Source organism: Pan paniscus, chromosome 7, assembly GCF_029289425.2.
Source record: "Pan paniscus chromosome 7, NHGRI_mPanPan1-v2.0_pri, whole genome shotgun sequence".
In the NCBI taxonomy this organism is placed as follows: domain Eukaryota; kingdom Metazoa; phylum Chordata; class Mammalia; order Primates; family Hominidae; genus Pan; species Pan paniscus.
This window is the reverse complement of record NC_073256.2, coordinates 118,036,420-118,056,183: the sequence shown is the minus strand read 5'-3', so window position 1 is coordinate 118,056,183 and position 19,764 is coordinate 118,036,420. Positions and strand designations below refer to the sequence as shown.

At 40.0% G+C, this 19,764-nt stretch overlaps 1 non-coding gene across 1 annotated transcript; it reads right to left on the bottom strand.

Annotated features, from left to right (window-relative positions):
• Window positions 1-18,945: 18,945 nt before the first annotated feature.
• LOC112440732 (U6 spliceosomal RNA) lies at window positions 18,946-19,049 on the bottom strand. The gene has a single exon (XR_003028750.2). It is a non-coding gene; the product is annotated as a U6 spliceosomal RNA (small nuclear RNA).
• Between the last annotated feature and the right edge of the window lie 715 nt (window positions 19,050-19,764).

Here is a 19,764-nt window from a genome sequence, read left to right as displayed (position 1 = left end):
CTTAAACCCTTACATGATATAAAACAATGATAGCTACTCTTGAAGAGGATGCAGATAAGATAGGCTTTGGTATGATTTTAATATTAAAGTGTTAAAAGTTATGATTAGTTTTAAACCTTATTCTTGTAACGTCTTTAATTTGGTAGTTCATGATTGTGGCTTAATTTTAGTGTAATACCCAAAGTACTTGTTAAAGGTGAAGATGTGGGGTTCTTTTAGGAGGATGGATTTAGAAGATCTAGCCTGGAGTATAGGGTATCTGCATAAAACTGATAACCCAGGCAATTTATACTTTTGAGTTTTAATTTCTAACCGATCATTCTCTGTGGACTACTGCTAGAGTTAGCTTTCTAAGTTAAACGTGTGGTTATCTCATTCCATGCTAAATAAACAATTCTATTAACCTTTGGGATTAAATAAATCTAAACAAAACCCTAGCTTGTGACAGTGGCAGCCCTCCCTGCTGATGAAGCCTAGTGATGCTTCTACCTAGAATGCTTTTCACTTTGGCTTCTTGTTTTGAAACTCAAGATAATACAAACTCCACCCTCCTACCCTTTAGCATAGAACAGTGCATCCAGTGGGGATCCTGATCATTTTGTATTTTGCCTCACAACAGACATACCCTCTCAGGGGCTGATGGTTCATTACAATTTTTTTTTTGAAAGATTTTCTTCATTGTGTTAAGGCAGAGAAACACCATATTTTTTCAAAATTGTAATACAAAATGGTTCAAATTTTGAGGTTTTAAAAGAGCCGGCTATTTTGACACTTGAAGTCAAATCTATAAAGTTCACACACTAGTTCACACACCAAAATCTAGTGCCAGGTTGGGTTCATAGCTTTATATGTTAGGTAGCTGATTGATTGGAAGTCAGTATTTGTTGTGAGATTCGAAGATAAGTCATATTCATCTGTTCCTGAAATGTCTGCTTTTTCAGATAGAGCAAACTTTTAAGTGGCCAGAGCCAACAGATTTGGGGAGTAGGCATTTGGATTCTTGCAGGAATTAAGGAAACAGTTGATTCTCATTTGCAGATTCCGTATTTACAAATTTGCCTACTCACTAAAATTTATTTGTAACCCCCAAATCAGTGTGCATGCTGCTTTCATGGATGTGTGCAGAGCAACAAAAAGTTTGCGTCACCTGATAACACACTTCCCAGACGAGTATCCCTTTCATGGTCTCTTGAGTGCTATGTTCTTGACATTTTTGTGCCTTTTGTGGGTGGATTTTGCTGTTTAAAATGGCCCCCAAGCATAGCGCAGAAGTGTTACCTGGTGTTCCTTAGCACAAGAAGGAAGAGATGAGCCTTTTGGAGAAAATGGATGTTAGGGAGGCTTTTTTTCAGGCATGGGTGACATGAGTTACATGAATTCAGTATTAATGTATATTAAATAAGGTATCTTAACAAACACATAAAACAAGGTCATGTATTAATTGCTGGAAATGTCACAGGCTTACAGGAACCTAACCCTGTCAGTACAGGTTGATTATCCCTTTTCAGAAATGCTTGGGATTTTGGAATATTTACATATACAGAATGAGATTTGGGGGATGGGACTGAAGTCTAAACAATTTATTTCATACATGTTACAGCCTGAATGTAATTTTATACGGTATTTTCAGTAAATTTGTGCATGAAACAAAGTTTTGACTGACCCATCACATGAGGTCAGGTGTGGAATTTTCAACTTGTGTCATGTCAGCACTCAAAAGTTTAGGGTTTTGGAGCTTTTTGGATTAGGGATACTCAACCTGTATTTAATAATTCAGTGTTCATGGTGATTTGTTTTTTTTTTTGTTTTGTTTTTTTTTTTTTTGAGACAGAGTCTTGCTCTTGTTCCCCGGGCTGGAGTGCAGTGGCACGATCTCGGCTCACTGCAGCCTCTGCCTCCCGTGTTCAACAATTTTCGTGCCTCAGTCTCCCAAGTAGCTGGGATTACAGGCGCACACCACCACGCCTGGCTAATTTTTGTATTTTTAGTAAAGACAGTTTCACCATGTTGGCCTGGCTGGTCTCAAACTCCTGACCTCAGATGATCCGCCCATCTCGGCCTCCCGAAGTGTTGGGATTACAGGCGTGAGCCATGGCGCCCGGCCCATGGTGACTTCATAGAACATAACTGCTATGAGTAAAAAGAACTGACTGTAGTACATGGTAAATAACGTAGTTCATAATCCACAGTGGTTTGTTTGAAACTCCTAGTTTCATAGCAGAATTTGAGATGCAAAACAGAACAAGACAACTGACATTTTTTGGGCTACCGTGTATCTTTTAAAGCATGTGTATGACTGCATCATTTGACAGTTTTGACACAAACTAACAGGTGACATTTTTCTATGGATACTAGATGTATAATGGTTAATTGGAAACTTCTGGAATCTTTTCTTCGTTTCAACACGTATGCTAAGACTTGCATAGATGAAATAAGCTTAAGTAATGTGCCTTGTTTATAGTATGCTATCTTTGGTTATGTGAGAGATATTAATGGAGAGTACTTTGAAAATTGCTTATTATTTTGGTTTAAAATCGTGATCCCAGATTATTCATTTAAAGCAAGTATATGGCTTTGTTTTTTTTTTTTTTTTTATTGTCTGTTTTTTGTTTTTGAGACAGTCTCGCTCTGTTACCAAGGCTGGAGTACAGTGGCGCGATCTCAGTTCATTGCAACCTCCGCCTCCTGAGTTCAAGCAATTATTGTGTCCCAGTCTCCCGAGTTGCTGGGATTACAGGCACACAACACTACATCCGGCTAAAATTTTTGTATTTTTAGTAGAGACAGTTTCGCCGTGTTGGCCAGGCTGGTCTTGAACTCCTGACCCCAAGTGATCTGCCTGCCGCAGTCTCTCAAAGTATTGGGACTACAGGCGTGAGCCACCATTCCTGGCCGAAAGCAAGTATATGACTTTGAAGAGTATCTGGATACTTAACGTTTAATGAGTGCACTAGACAAGTTGTCATGGAAGCAAAGTTAAATCCTAAGTCCGAGTTGGAAGCACCATGGGTGGAGCTGGTCAATATACTGCCTAACACTGTCCAGCTATGATAATCTGCATGGATCTCTGCTAGGAGACCTAACCAGTCATGGGGACATCTTTGAATAAACCAGTCAGGGCAGACGTACCTTTGGACAATGCCAGTGCTACACCAATGAATTTTTTTAATTTTTTGTATTATAGAGACAGGGTCTCTGTTGCCCAGGCTGGAGTGCAGTGACACAATTGTAGCTCACTGCAGCCTGCAATTCCTGGGTTCAAGAGACCCTCCCACCTCAGTCTCCCAAGTAGCTGAGACTACAGGCACTCACCACCTCATCCAGCTAATATTTTTGTTTGTAGAGATGGAGGTCTTGCTATGTTGCCCAGGCCGGTCTCAAACTCCTGGCCTCCTGAAGTACTGGGATTACAGGTGTGAGCCACTGCACTTGGCCCTACACCGATGAATTTTTTTTTTTTTCTTTTTTTTTTATAGGGACAGAGTCTTGCTCTGTCACCCAGGGTGGAGTGCAGTGGTGTGATCACAGCTTACTGCAGCCTCAACCTCCTGGGCTCAAGCCATCCTCCCGCCTAGCCTCCTGAGTCTGAGACTACAGTTACACTCCCACATCTGGTTAATTTATTACTTTTTTAGAAATGAGGTCTTGATCTGTTGCCCAGGCTGGTCTCGAACTCCCGATTCTCCTGCCTTGGCCTCCCAAAGTGCTGGGCTTATAGGTGTCAGCCATCATGCCTGGCAATGAATTACTTGTCTCCTATTTTTAGGCCTCATATTGACTCTCCCTCTTCAGTAAATATAGCCTGTCTTCTACTAAGTTAGATTTAAGGGTTTTTAGTTAACCACTTTCTGTAACACTCAGATCACTTTGATACATCTCCTGTTGCTGTATCTTCTCTACCACCTAGTTTCACATGCTAGGGAGATACATGGCAGAATTGCAGGGTAACCTAATTTTTATTTATTTATTTATTTATTTTTTTTTGAGATGGAGTCTCGCTGTGTCACCCAGGCTGGAGTGCAGTAGTGCAATCTCGGCTCACTGCAGCCTCCACCTCCCAGATTTAAGCAATTCTCTTGACTCAGCATCCCGAGTAGCTGGGACTGCAGGCACGTGCCACCACGCCCAGCTGATTTTTGTATTTTTAGTAGATACGGGGTTTCGCCGCGTTGGCCAGGCTGGTCTGGAACTCCTGACTTCAGGTGATCCACCCGCCTCGGTCTCCCAAAGTACTGTGATCACAGGCATGAGCCACCGCGCCCAGCCAGGATAACCTAATTTTTAAATTTTAGATAGTATTCTTTTATTTGACCCTCACAATCATGGCAGGTTTGCAAAATATTGTATTATCTAAAAAGGTAGAAAAACATGCAATTTATTTACTTTGTTGCTGACAATATCCCCAGAAAAGGAAACAACATGGGCTTTTGATTAGCTCTGATGTTTTTTCTGCAGAGAAAAAGCTCTACATGTTGGAACATTTGTCCTTTTCAGAAAGTTCCCACAAGATACATGATCATTGATAAGGCATACGTGAACAGCTGGATTTATGATTGGTGATGGGTTTTTGTTTCTATACTCCACCCCAAGTAAAAAAAAAATGTGTGGTACATGGAATATTTTTTATTATGCTTATTTCGTATTGCCAGGTAGATGGCCAGCCTGACATTCAAAAGTATTTTATCAGCCCCTAAATGTTAATATTTCCCAAACTATTTAAATCAGTAGAAGACATTTTTACTATTAAGAATAAAAAGTTATAATATAAAATGGATTAAATGCCAGATTATATGCTAAACAAGCCCTTTAAATTTTTAACTTAATATTTTTAACAGATTTTTTTTTTGAGATGCAGTTTTACTCTTGTTGCCCAGGCTGGAGTGCAATGGCACAATCTTGGCTCACTGCAACCACCACCTCCCGGGTTCATGCGATTCTCCTGCCTCAGCCTTCTGAGTAGCTGGGATTACAGGCATGTGCCACCACATGCAGCTAATATTGTATTTTTAGTAGAGACGGGGTTTCTCTATGTTGGTCAGGCTGGTCTTGAGGTCGGGAGCTCAGGTGATCTACCTGCCTCAGCCTCCCAAAGTGCTGGGATTACAGGCGTGAGCACTGCGCCCGGCTTTAACAGATATTTTTATAAGCAAATCATTTATAAATATGGGTGACTATTCTTTACAAATCCATTTGTGATGCACTGGTAATTTGGTGGCACTGCAATTATGGCCAGCAATGAAGATTGTAAAATAATTGCCTGAGGAACCAAGCTCATGTGCACTAAAAAGAAGCAGGGATTCTTAGAAGATTCTTAGAAGTATAGAGTAGTGATTTTTTTGGAGATGGAGTCTTGCTCTGTCGCCCAGGTTAGAGTGCAGTGGTGCGATATCCGCTCACTACAACCTCCATCTCCTGGGTTCAAATGATTTTCCTGCCTCACCTCCCAAGTGGTTGGGACTACAGGCGCCTGCCACCACGCCCGGCTAATTTTTGTATTTTTAGTAGAGACGGTTTCACCATGTTGCCTAGGGTAGTCTCAAACTCCTGAGGTCAGGCAGTCATCCTGCCTCGGCCTCCCAAAGCGCTAGGATTACAGGTGTGAGTCACTGTGCCCGGCCGATATGCCTGTTTTTTAATCAACCAATTTTTTAAAAATTTACCAGAGCCAACTCGGAATTAACATTTGTAACTGCTAATATTGAGTATATGTATGTGTTTACTTAACAAGTAAACTCTTTACTTGCACTATATCATTTAATTCTTAAAACCACCCTATGAAATTGGTTCAGTAATATATTCCCATTTTACAGATGAGGAAACTGAAGCATCAAACTGAACCGCGACTTGTCCAAAGTCACATAGTAAGTGGAGGTGGAACTGGGCTTTGAATCCAAGCCTACATACAGACTAGAGTTCACACTTTTAGGCTTGGCATAAACTGCCTATAAACTATAAAAAAGTAAAACTCCATACAATCTCAGGTACTTGGACTACCTTCAGTCTGAGAGGTGGGGGATGGGGAGACAGCAAATTTTTATGTTTATTAAAGCATGAAATATAAAGCAAAAACAAAGTTCCTTTTTCTTTTTTTTTAATTTAAATTTGTATTTTTTTTTTACGGAATCTCACTGTCACCCAGGCTGGAGTGCAGTGGTGCGATCTCAGCTCACTGCAGCCTCCACCTCCCGGGTTGAAGCATGTCTCCTGCCCCAGCCTCCCAAGTAGCTGGGACTACAGGCGCATGTCACCATGCCTAGCTAATTTTTGTGTTTTTAATAGAGATGGGGTTTCACCATGTTGCTCAGGCGAATCTCGAACTCCTGACCTCAAGTGATCCGCCTGCCTCGGCTTCCTAATGTGCAAAGATGCTTTTTTGTTGTCACATTTTAAGACAGCCAAAAAGAATGAGAAAGTCATTGTTTAGAAGAAAAGGAATCCTAGTGACGAGTTGTCTTGAAAGAGAAGAAAAAAAAAAGTTACAAAACAGAAGAAAAAGGAGATCTTTAACCGTGCTGGGTATAAAATTCTAAATCAGGATACTTTTCTTCCTTTGAGCATCTTTGACTGCCTGGGGAATATCAGACATTCTTTTAGTGGCCTTGTGATCATTTTGCTGAGCTTGTTCATATTCCTGTTCTAGGTTCTCTTAGAATTGATAAATAGACTTAACGAAAACCTTTTAATTACCATGAATTTTTAATAAAACGTGAAATTAATGTTCTGGCCTTGTATTGCACTTCTGTGCCAATTGGGAAGATGTCTCAACCTTTTCTCAACAGTTAGTAAGAAATATGTTGGATAAAACACCGATTACTACTGCTAAAGAAGAACTTTCCAACAAATTGGGAATGTTTTCTTTCAGATAAGCAACACACACTGCCACTTAAGTAGCAAAGCCCCATCTAGAACTCCTGGCTCTCTGACTTCAGGGTCTGTGCTATTAACTTGTTTAATTTTGCTTTTGTCTTGCTATTTATGCAGACAAGAATGTTTGATATTTTCTTTACCAATTACATTAATGAATAACAACTACTGTCATTTAAACTTAGCTTTCATCTGATCTCAGATGGAGATGACATAGATGTTTTGTGTCATGTGAGTGTAAACATTGATCCTGTTCCAACTCTTTCCTTGAAGAAACAAACCAGTGGACTTGGAGAGGTGGTGTTATTTATCATGTGTGAATGGAGCCAGAAGACATCTAGCATACCATAAATAAGCTCCCCTTGAAGGATTTCCTTCTAATCACATCTTTGATACATGGCAGTTTGGTAACATCACCCCTTGCCTTGCTTTGGGTTTAAAAAAAAGTATTCTTTGTTTTTATCACACCCAGATTTTATGCATGATATTTTAATTGAATTATTTATATATAGTTGATACAGCTTTATGATTTTTGACCAATGTTTATTTTTTATTTATTTTTAATTAATTTTTTGTGTGTGTGACGGAGTTTCGCTCTCGTCGCCAGGCTGGTGTACAGTGACGGGATCTCAGCTCACTACAACCTCCACCTCCCGGGTTCAAGCGATTCTCCTGCCTCAGCCTCCTCAGTAGCTGGGATTACAGGCGCCCGCCACCACACCCAGCTAATTTTTTGTATTTTTAGTAGAGACCGGGTTTTGCCATGTTGGTCAGGCTGGTCTCAAAACTCCTGACCTCAGGTGATCCACCCGCCTCGGCCTCCCAAAGTGCTAGGATTACAGGCATGAGCCTGGCCCTGACCAATGATTATACCCTGTAACCACTCATATAAAAATATAGAACATTTCCAGTACCTCAGAGGGCTCCCTTGGGCCCCTACTCAGTTAATATTTGCCCCCTTCCCCAAAGGTAGACATTCTTCCTGTGTCCTATATTTGTAGTAGCTGTTTTGAATTTCATATAAATAAATGCACACATATTGACTTGTGCTTGTCTGCTTTTGTTCAACATCATGTCTGAGATTATTCCGTATTATATGTAGCAGTAGTTAGCTCCTATGTGGCCGCATAGTACTCCATGTATGAATATACCACAATTTATTCCTTCTGTTGATGGAAACTTGGGTTTTTAGTTGTTGGCTGTTAGACAAAAAGCAGGCTTGTGACTAGGTCTCTGAATCACAATAAGGCAGCAAGCTGGATATTATGTGCTGCAGTGATAATTGCTCTGCTAAGGCCACCAGCAATCTACAACTTGATTTATTGCATTGAAACAAGGCCAAAAACTCCAGAGACAATGTAACATTGATAATTGCAGGACAATCAATGTTTTCATATTGATTCCCAAACAAGGGGAAAATGTCTTCAAAAGCTCTGCAAAATCAGAGCAAGTCTGAAAATGTGAACAATTACTGTCCTCATAAAATGAAATGTCTTGAAATGGATGCTATTACTACTACTTCGTGACTTTAAACAAAGCTACATATAACTTCATTTCTCTTAATTCACCTTTTCTCAAGTGTTAGGAAGGGGTTTTGCTATTTAAAGAAGAAAAACACTACAACAATAATGACAACTACAATGATAAAAACAATGACAATGATTCAGGGATTTGCATTGATACCCACACCTGATATTTGGATCCTAGATGAGGTGACTCCAGCAAAATTGGAAAAAACACATAGAGCCAGGCCTATCTCTGTAAGAGCACTTAAGAGTAGGGGCATGACTGGGGTATTCTGTCTCGCTTTACTGCTTGGCACATTCAGTAAATACTTGTTGAATGAATTCAGTAAATACTTGAATGAATGGTTCAAACATGAGATACCATTTTTCTTCAGGGTATGCATTTCTGAAATTAGAAACTGATTACTTAAGACTTGGCATACTTTTGTTTTTTACTTTTCATTGAAATAATTCAAACTTAAAATTGCAAGAATAATATTCAGAATTTTTATATATCCTTTACCCAAATTTACCAATGTTTAACATTTTGCCACATATACTTTTTTTGTTCCCTTCATATATATATATATATATATATTTTCTGAACCATTTTAGAATAGGTTGCATATATCATTTCCCTTTACCTCTTATTATCTTTAAAATTTTTATATATATATAAATAGATATATATTTAGAGATGGAGGTCTTGCTACATTGTCCAGGCTGGTCTTGAACTCCTGGGCTCAAGCAATTCTCCCACCTCAGCCTCCCAAAGTGTTGAGATTACAGGCATGAGCCACTGCACCTGGCCCCATCATCTTATTTGTGTATTTCCTGAGAACAAAGGTATTCTCTTATATAGCTATAAATCAGTTATTACATTCAGGAATTTAACATTGAGAAAATCATAAGTCTTGTACCTCAACTTTTTCAATTGCTGTGATAATGTTCATGAAATTTTTTTCCCTCCAGTCCAGGATCATGTTTTGCATTTTGTTGTTTTGTTTTGTTTTGTTTTCTTTAGTCTGCAACTGTTCCTCAGCCTTTTATTAGCTTTCATTATATCGCTCCTTATTTTACAAATGTTCTTCAATTTGAGTTTGTTATACATTTCCTTAAGATTAGATTTCAGCTAACTTATTCCCAACCCAAATAATGTATTTTTTCCAGTGTATCACATCCAGAGGCACACTTTGTTCCTCTGTTCCTCATTGGTGATCATTTTGATCAAGATGTTGTCTGTTTTCTCTACTGAAGAGTTACTGTTTTACCTTTTGCAACTAATTAGCAGTCTGTGGAGAGACACTTTGAAACTATATAAATATTCTGTTCCTCACCAAACTTTCCCCCTAGATTTAGCATTCATTAATTATTCTTGCTTGGACCAACATTTACGAGGATGGTTGAGAATGGTAATTTTCCAGTTTCACAACTCCTTTACATGTATAAGTTGGTATAAGGAAGGGCACCTCCCACACTTATTGATTGATTGATTATCAGTATGACCTAAAGAATTCCTGTTTTATAACCAGGGTTATAATCCATTATATTCTTAGCTTGGTGCTCACATTTTCTCACACTTGGCCAGGGGGAACCCATTCAAATTGGGTCCTGTGTGCATTTAACAATCTCCCATCATGTTTTGAACACTTTCTCACTTCTTGGCTTAACAAGATGTTCGAGGTTTATTTTGAACTTTCCTTACCCCAGCCCTGGGACCAGACATTCCTCTAAGGAGTAAAAACCAAGATAAGTCTTTAGGTGTGCTCATTGCAACTGATTTGACATTGCTTCTAAGCCTTTTCAGAGTTAGGAAATATAAGAGTTATAAAAGTTCACGCTGGTAAGTCTCAATTCAACCTCCAATTTTTTCTTTTTCTTTTTTTTTTTTTTTTTTTTTGAGATGGAGTCCCACTCTGTCACTCAGGCTGGAGTGCAATGGTGCAATCTAGGCTCACTGCAGCCTCCGTCTCCTGGGCTCAAGCAATTCTCCCACCTCAGCCTCCCAAGTAGCTGACACCACAGGTGTGTGCCACCATGCCTGGCTAATTTTTATTTTATTTTTTTGTAGAGACAGGGTTTCCCCATGTTGCTGAGGGTGGTCTCAAACTACTGGGCTCAAGGGATCCTCCTGCCTCAGCCTCCCAAAGCGCTGGGATTCCAGGTATGAGCCACTGTGCCCGGCCTAATTTTATTATTTATTTATTTATTTTTACTTATTTATTTGAGACAGTGTCTCACTCAGGCTGGAGTGCAGTAGTGTGATTACAGCTCACTGCAGCCTGACCTCCTGGGCTCAAGCCATCCTCCCACCTCAGCCTCTGGAGTAGCTGGGACCACAGGTGTATGCCACCACGCCTGGCTAATTTTTTTTATTTTTTGTTGAGATGGGAGTCTCGCCATGTTGTCCACACTGGTCTCAAACTCCTGGGCTTAAACAATCCATCTACCTCAGCCTCCCAAGTGCTAGGATTACAAGTGTGAGCCACTGTGCCTGGCCCAGTGTAATTTTAATCTGCATTTCTCTAAGTGAAGTTAAACATTTATGTATGTGTGTGTGTGTATATATATATATATCTATATATATATATTTCTTTATATATGTATCTTTATATATATCTATATATCTTTATATATATATCTCTTTATATATATATATCTCTTTATATATATATATATATGCTTTTTTTTTCTTTTTCTTTTTTTGAGACAGGGTCCCTCTTTGTCAGGCAGGCTGGAGTGCAGTGGGGCGAACACGGCTCACTGCAGCCTTAACATTAACATCTTGGGTTCAAGCCATCCTCCCACCTCAGCCTCCCAAGTAGCTGAGACCACAGGTGTGACCCACACATATATATGTAGACCACTTTTATATCTTTCTGAATTGTCTGTTCATGCCTTTTGGCCATTTTTCTATTGGGTTTTTGGACTTTTTGTCCTCCTAAATTTTAAAGACAGTTTTATGTGCTGTATTAGGGATAGTAACCATTTGTCTGTGATGTATGTCGGGAAAACTTTCTCCCAATTTGTATTTTGTCTTTTAACTTTATTTACAGTGATTTTTTTTGTCATGCAAAAGTTTTTTTTATGTAGTCAAATTTATCAATCTTTTATTTCATTTAGATTTTGAGTCATAATGAGAGAAAGACTTTTCCTACACCCATTTTATGGAGAAATTTGCCCACGTTTTCTTCCACTATTTTTAGTTTCGTTTTTTACATTTAGATCTTTGATCTATTTGGAGTTTATGCTTGTGTGAAAAGATCGTGTGAAGAATGGATCTAATTTTATCTTTTCCCAAATGGCTGTCCAGTTTTTTGTTTGTTTTTCTTTCTTTTTTTCTCCCTAAGCTGGACAGATTTGGCATGTTCAGTTGTTTTAATATCATTTATTTAAAAACCCAGCTTTTCCCTGGTAACTTGTGGTACCACCTTTATCATACACTAAATTTCTATTTGTAGTTGTGTCTATTTCTGGGCTTCCTACTCTGTTCCATTAGTCTGTCTATTCATGCTCCACAACCATATTCTTTATCATACCAGCTTTGTAATGTGGTTTAATGTCGTACAGGACTGGTATCTCCTCAGAGCCCTTCCTTCTTAGTTTTCCTAGCTATCTTCTCGTATTTATTTTTCTATATGATCATTTCAATTGCCTATCTCCAGAAAAAAAACTTTTTGAGAATTATATTCGGATCACATTAAATTTATATATTGACTTAGAATTGAAATTTTTTTTTTCTTTTTGAGACAGAGCCTTATTCTGTTGCCCAGGCTGGAGTGCAGTGGTGTGATCTCAGCTCACTGCAGCCCTCCGCCTCCCAGGTTCAAGCGATTCTCGTGCCTCAGCCTCCCAAGTAGCTGGGACTACAGGTGTGTGGGCCACCATACCAAACTAAGTTTTGTATTTTTAGTAGAGACAGAGTTTCACCATGTTAGCCAGGCTGGTCTTGAACTCCTGATCGCAAGTGATCCGCCCACCTTGTCCTCCCTCTCAAAGTGCTGGGATTACAGGCATAAGCCACTGCACCCAGTCTAGAATTGAAATCTTAATGAAGCTGAGATATCCTAGGCAAGAACAGAAGTCTTTCTTGTTGCTCAAGTTCACTTTCAGGTATTTCAAGAGTGTTTCATAGTTTCATTCATATAGGTTTTGAACATTTCTTGTTAAGTTTCATTCCTATTTTAGCTATTTGTTACTTTTGTAAATGGGGTTTTTCCTTCCACCATTATATATCCCAACTGGTTATTACTTGCGTATATGAAAAAAAAATTACTTGTGTTGATTTTTGTGTGTTAATTTTTGTATACTGCTACATTGATTTTTTTAAAATTGAGTTTATTTTATCATTTTTTCCCAGGGTCTGAGGTGTGCTATCATGTCATGTACAAATAGAGATAGTTTCACTTTTTCTTTTCTTCTAATTTTTATGCCTTTGCTTTGTCTAATTGTATTGGTCAAATACCTGTTGTGTAAATACTAGTGGGCCGGGTGTGGTGGCTCACACCTGTAATCGCAGCACTTTGGGAGGCCTAGACCAGCAGATCACCTGAGGTCAGGAGTTTGAGACCAGCCTGACCAACATGGTGAAACCCCGTCTCTACTAAAAATACAAAAATTAGCTGGGGGTGGTGGCAGGCATCTGTAATCTCAGCTACTTGGGAGGCTGAGGTGGGAGGATTGCTTGAACCCAGGAGGTGGAGGTTGCAGTAAACCGAGATCCCGCCACTGCACTCAGCCTGGGCAACAGAGCCAGACTCCATCTCAAAAAAAAAAAAAAAAAAAAGGAGTGGAGACAGTAGGAATCTTTGTCTTGTTTCTGACCTTAGTCGAAAAGTCTCTAGTATTTCACTGTTACGTAAGATGCCATCTTTAGGATGGAGATATATATCTCCATATACCTACACACACACGTGTAATTTATATAGGAGATACGTACATATAAATATATGTACTGATGTATATATTTTGAATAAAGTAAAATATATGTGTATGTATGTTCATGTATGCATAGCCATTATTGTGTCTTTTAGTATTAAACATGTCCTTTGACACATTTAATACTTTATTGCTAGATATGTAATGTTATGTTTTTCTTTATGTAGTACATCTTTTGGTATTTAGAAAAGATTGCATTCTTGTTCTAATTATGTTACTTTTTTTTTTTTTTTTTTTTGAGATGGGGTCTCACTTTGTTGTCTGGGCTGGAGTGCAGTGGTGTGATTACTACTCACTTCAGTCTCAAATTCCCAGGCTCAAGTGATCCTCCCACTTCAGCCTTCCAAGTAGCTGAGACAACCACTCATCACCATGCTTGACTAATGTATTTTTTATTTTTTGAAGAGATGAGGTCTCACTATGTTGCCCAGACTGGTCTTGAACTCTGGGGCTCAGGCGACTCTCCTGCCTCAATCTCCCAAAGTGCCGGGATTACAAGCGTGAACTACCAAGCCCACCTGGTTTTTGTTTGTTTGTTTTTTTCCGAGACGGAGTCTTGCTCTGTCACCCAGACTAGAGTGCAATGGCACAATCTCCGCTCACTGCAACCTCTGCGTCCCGGGTTCAAGCAATTCTCCTGCCTCAGCCTCCCGAGTAGCTGGGATTACAGGCATGTGCCACCACACCCGGCTAATTTTTGTATTTTAGTAGAGATGGGGTTTCACCATGTTGGTCAGGCTGGTCTTGAACTCCTGACCTCGTGATACCCCTGCCTTATCCTCCGAAAGTGCTGGGATTATAGGCATGAGCCACCGTGCCTGGCCATTTTTTTTTTTTTTAACTAAACCTTTTATTATCTGGTCTGTCAATTTTTTAATAGTATCAACTATCTAACAATCTAACACTCAATGATCTTATTCTACTTTCCCTTCTCTTTCCTCTCTCCCTTCTCCTCTCAATTTTTTTTTGTTGTTTTGCCCTTTTCTGTTTTTATTTTGGAAACTTGCAAATGTGTACAAAAGTATAGAAAGTAATGTAATAAAGCCAATGTTCCTATCACCCGCTTTCAACAACTCTCAACATTTGGTTCATTTTCTTTCATTTACATTCCCCCAATTCACATGTCCCTAGATTATTCTGAAGCAAATTTCAAACCTCATGTCATTTTATCTGTAACTATTTCAAAGTGTGTATAAAAGATAAAGACTTTTAAAATTATTGCCACAATACCATTATCCCAGTTAAAATAAATGAGTAAGAATTCCTTTCTCTCTCTCTCTCTCTTTTTTTCTTTCTTGAGACAGAGTCTCACTCTGTTGCCCAGGCTGGAGTGCAGTGGCAGGATCTCAGCTCACTGCAACCTCCACCTCCTGAGTTCAAGCGATTCTCCTGCCTCCGCCTCCCGATTAGCTGAGACTACAGGCGTGTGCCGCCACGGCCAGCTAGTTTTTGTATTTTTAGTAGAGACGGTTTCACCATGTTGGCCATGATGGTCTCAAACTCCTGACCTCAAGTGATCCGCCCGCCTCAGCCTTCCAAACTGCTGGGATTACAGGCGTGAGCCACTGCGCCCGGCCAAGAATACCTTAATATAAAATATCCAGTGGGTGTTCATACATCTCCAGTTGTTTTATAATTTTTTTACATGTTATTTGTCTGAATTAGGATTTAAATAAGTCTAGTTATTTGTGTTGGTCAACATATCTCTTAAGCCTCTTTTAATTTAAAGGTTCCTGTTACTGATGACTAGGGATTCTGGGCACTTTTTTTCTTGCATATTGGCCATTCATATCTCTTATGAAGTGTCTGTTCAAGACTTTTGCCCAGTTATTTTTAATTGGGTTTTTGTCTCCTCATTGCTGAGATGTAGAATTTCTTTATATGTTCTGGATACAAGTCCTTTGTCATATACATCTATCTTGAATATAGTCTCCCATTCTATATGTCTAATAGACAACTTGTCAATTCATTCTCTTCATGGCATCTTTTGATGAGCATAAGGTTTTAATCTGGGTAAAGTCCAGTGTATTTTTTTTTTTTTTTTTGAGATGAAGTCTCACTCTGTTGCCTAGACTGGAGTGCAATGGCACGATCTTGGCTCACTGCAACCTCCACCTCCCAGGTTCAAGCGATTCTCTTGCTTCAGCCTCCTCTGTAGCTGGGATTACAGGCACAGGCTACCGCGCCTAGCTAAGTTTTGTATTTTTAGTAGAGAGGGGGTTTCACTATATTGGTCAGGCTGGTCTCGAACTCCTGGCCTCCAGTGATCCACCCACCCCGGCCTCCCAAAATGCTGGGATTACAGGCATGAGCCACTGCCCCTGGTCGTGTTATACTTAATATTTCAAGTATATTTTATTATACTTAATTATACTATATTTATAGATTATACTTAATTATATATTATACTTAATTATACTATAATATATGTTTATTAGTATTTTAAATTTTAACCATTTAAAATAATATTTTTAATTGTTTGGAGGTGAGGTATGAGGAGGCACCAAGCAGCACCACCTTAGAGGCTAACCCAGTTACAGCATATTTTTTAAAGGTGTCTTCATTGTTTTGTTCTTGCTCTTATTTTAAAAATAATAGCTCCTCTTAAAAACTAACTCAGAATTCAGCAGAAAGTAAAAGTCCTTCATAATTGAGGGGGGTGGAGGGTGAGATGGGGAGTTAGGTCTGAAGTGAAACTTAAGTCCATTGCAGCTAAAGAATGGTTTTACATTTTTAAGCAAATCAAAACAATCATATCCACATCCAAGCCTCCAAATCCCCTACAGCAGAGTAGCAAAATCAGAATGTCTTGCTTTTGTGCTAAGCTTTTTTTTTTATAAATGGAATTTAATTTTTAAATTTGAAACAATGACAAAGGCTACAGAAAAAGTGGAAACGCAGTACAAAAAATTATTTTCTAAACCATTTGAGAGTTGCTAACCTAATGCATCGTACCCAAACACATATTTATTTCCTAGAAACAAGGACATTCTCCTCCATAACCATGACACCGCCATGAAAACGATCAGCACCGTCGAATCCTCACGCCCCACTCAAGTTCCTTGATTGCTTCAATAATGTCCTCCATAGCAAAAGGATCTAGTTCAAAATCGGGAGTTACATTTCATTGTCATGCCTAAAACATAAGAATTGCTCATTCACTTTGGAGCAGTTCTTCAGTCTATCCTTGATTTTCATGACCTTGACACTTTTGAACATTATAGACCAGTTATTCAATAGAATATCTTTCAATCTGGGTTTGTCCGATACCTCTTTATTATTAGATTGAAATGATACATTTTGGTGGAACTATCACAGAATTGACATTGCATTCTTCTCATTACATCCTGTCTGGTGGCCTGTGATTCTGTTTTATCTCATTACCAATGGCGTTTGTTTTGAGCATTTGATTAAGTTGCTATCTGCCACTGTAAAGTTGCTATTTTTCTCTTTATAATTACTATGTTGTAGGGAGGTATTTTGAAACTATGTAAATGTTTGCTTGCCCATCAAACATTCCATTTGTTCACTGATTTATTTATATCTGTATGAGTTTATGGTTTCCCATTTTAGTCAATGAGTTATAATCTGTTACTATCATTATTTAAATTTTTTTTTTCTGCTTTCTTTTGCTCCCCAGCAGGAAACGACGACTGTCACTATTAATTTTAGTGCTCAGATTGTCCCTGATGTGACTCGTGACAGCTCCTTCAAGTTGGCTTCTTTGACCTTTTGACATGTCCCTATTGTTTTTTATTTTAATTAATTAATTAATTTATTTATTTATTTTTTGAGACAGAGTCTCACTCTGTCACCCAGGCTGGAGTGCAGTGGTGTGATCTCGGCTCACTGAAACCTCTGCCTCCCAGGTTCAAGTGATTCTCCTGCCTTGGCCTCCCAAGTAGCTGGGACTACAGGTGTGCGCCACCACACCCAGCTAATTTTTAATATTTTTAGTAGAGACAGGGTTTCACCATATTGGCCAGGCTGGTCTCAAACTCCTGACCTCATGATCTGCCTGCCTTGCCCTCCCAAAGTGCTGGGATTACAGGCCAGAGCCACCGCGCCTGGCCCATCCCCATTATTTTTTTAGTACTTCCTGGCTTTTTTTTTGAGATGGAGTCTCACTCTGTTGCCCAGGCTGATGCACAATCTCAGCTCACTGCAACCTCTGCCACCCGGGTTCAAGCAATTCTCTTGCCTCAGCCTCCTGAACAGCTGGGATTACAGGTGCCTGCCACCACGCCCGGCTAATTTTTGTAGCTTTAGTAGAGACGGGGTTTCACCTTGTTGGCTATGCTGGTCTCAAACTCCTGACCTTGCGATCTGCCCACTTCAGCCTCCCAAAGTGTTGGGATTACAGGCATGAGCCACTGCGCCCGGCCTACTTCCTGGCTTTATGGCACAAGATGTACCAGTCTTTTCTTTTATCTTCCCTGCTCCTGCTTTGCAATTAGCCATTTTTCCAAGAAGCCCTGGTTTCTTTTAGTGCAATGTGGCATTTAGAAGCCAAGATCTGGGTGCCAGATGTGCTCCTATACGTTAGGGCAGTCACTCAACGTAGGCTGCCTTTATGAACAGAACTAGGGAATATAGGAAACATATCCAACACCTACTGAATCAGTCTGCAGTGTTAACAAGATCCCTAGGGGATTCACATGCACTTTAAAGCTTTGGAAGCACTGCTCACCTACAGAGTAGACTCTACTGTCCAATCTAGCTATTTGAGTGTCAGCCGTCATGTTGCATGTTAGCCATCACGTTTCATTTCGGCCATCGGGAAGGAGGAGGGGAGCAAAAGAATTCACCTCCTGTTGAGTTAGGTCCCTTTAATCCCAGAAGTCTTTCAGAACACTTCTGCTAATGTCTCATTGTTTAGAGCTTAGTCACATGCCTGCATGCAAAGGAGACAGGGAAATCTAGTGTTTTAGTTGGGGGGCATTGCCCAGCTAAATAAAATTAATGTTCTTTTTTTTTTTTTTTTTTTTTTTTTTGAGATGGAGCTTGGAGTTTTGCTCTTGTCTCCCCAGGCTGGAGTGCAGTGGCGTGATCTCAGCTCACTGCAACTTCCACCTCCTGGGTTCAAGCAATTCTCCTGCCTAAGCCTCCCAAGTAGCTGGGATTACCAGTCATTCACCACCACACCCTGATAATTTTGTATTTTTAGTAAAGATGGGGTTTCACCATGTTGTTCAGGCTGATCTCGAACTCCTGATCTCAGGTGATCCACCCATCTCGGCTTCCCAAAGTTCTGGGATTATAGGTGTGAGCCACCGCTCCCGGCCTTAATGTTCTGTTTCTAAGGAAAAAAAAGAGATGCTAGCTATTGGGTGGGTTATAAGAGTCTCTGCCCCTCTGGTCTTACTTGGTAGCAGCCTGTGTGTCCTCTCAGCATACTGGGAAATTATTGGCAGCAGCAGCCAACACTGGGCACAACAACCAATCACCCTTATGTGGACAGCAGGGAAGTCACTATGGTTAGCCCATAGTTGAAGGACAAATGTAAAACCCCTACCTCAACCCCCTCTTTTTCTTTCTCTCTCTCTCTCATTCTCTTTTCTTTTTTTCTTTCTTTTTTCTTTTCTTTTCCTTTCTTTCTTTTCTTCTTTCTTTCTTTCTTTCTTTCTTTCTTTCTTTCTTTCTTTCTATGCAATGCTTTGGAATTTGTGTCATCCTTGCACAGGAGCCATGCTAATCTCTGTATCATTCCAATTTTAGTACCTATGCTGCCAACGTGAGCACTCTTTCTTTCTTTTTCCTTTTTCTTGAGACAGAGTCTTGTTGTGTCACCCAGGCTGGAGTGGAGTGCACTCTCTGAGCATCACGATCTCTGCTCACTGCAACCTCCACCTCCCGGGTTCAAGCAATTCTTGTGCCTCAAAAAGCTGGGACTCATGCATCCCAAGAAGCTGGGACTAAAGGCATGTGCCACCAAGCTCAGCTAATTTGTATTTTTAGTAAAGATGGGGTTTCACCATGTTGGCCAGGCTGGTCTCGATCTCCTGACCTCATGTGATCTGCCACCCTCAGCCTCCCAAACTGCTAGGATTACAGGCATGAGCCACCACACCTGTCCTCTTTCTCTCTTTCCTTCTTTCCATGAGTGCAGTGGTGCAATCGTGGCCTACTGCACACTTGAACTCCCAGGCTCCAGAGATCCTCCCACCTCAGCCTCCCAAGTAGCTGACACTACAGGTACATGCCACCATGCCTGGCTACTTTTTTTATTTTTTAAAGATGGCGTCTTGCTGTGTTGCCCAGTCTGGTCTTGAACTTCTGGCCTCAAGTGATCCTTTCACCTCAGCCTCCCAAAAATGCTGAGATTACAGATGTCAGCCCTTGCGCCCAGCCCCAAACACTCACTTTCATATAGACCCTGTTACCATCATACCCACCAATCCTATCTTCTGCTTGGCCCCAAACTGGAGCCAGGGCCAGAATTCAAGGAGCAATAAGG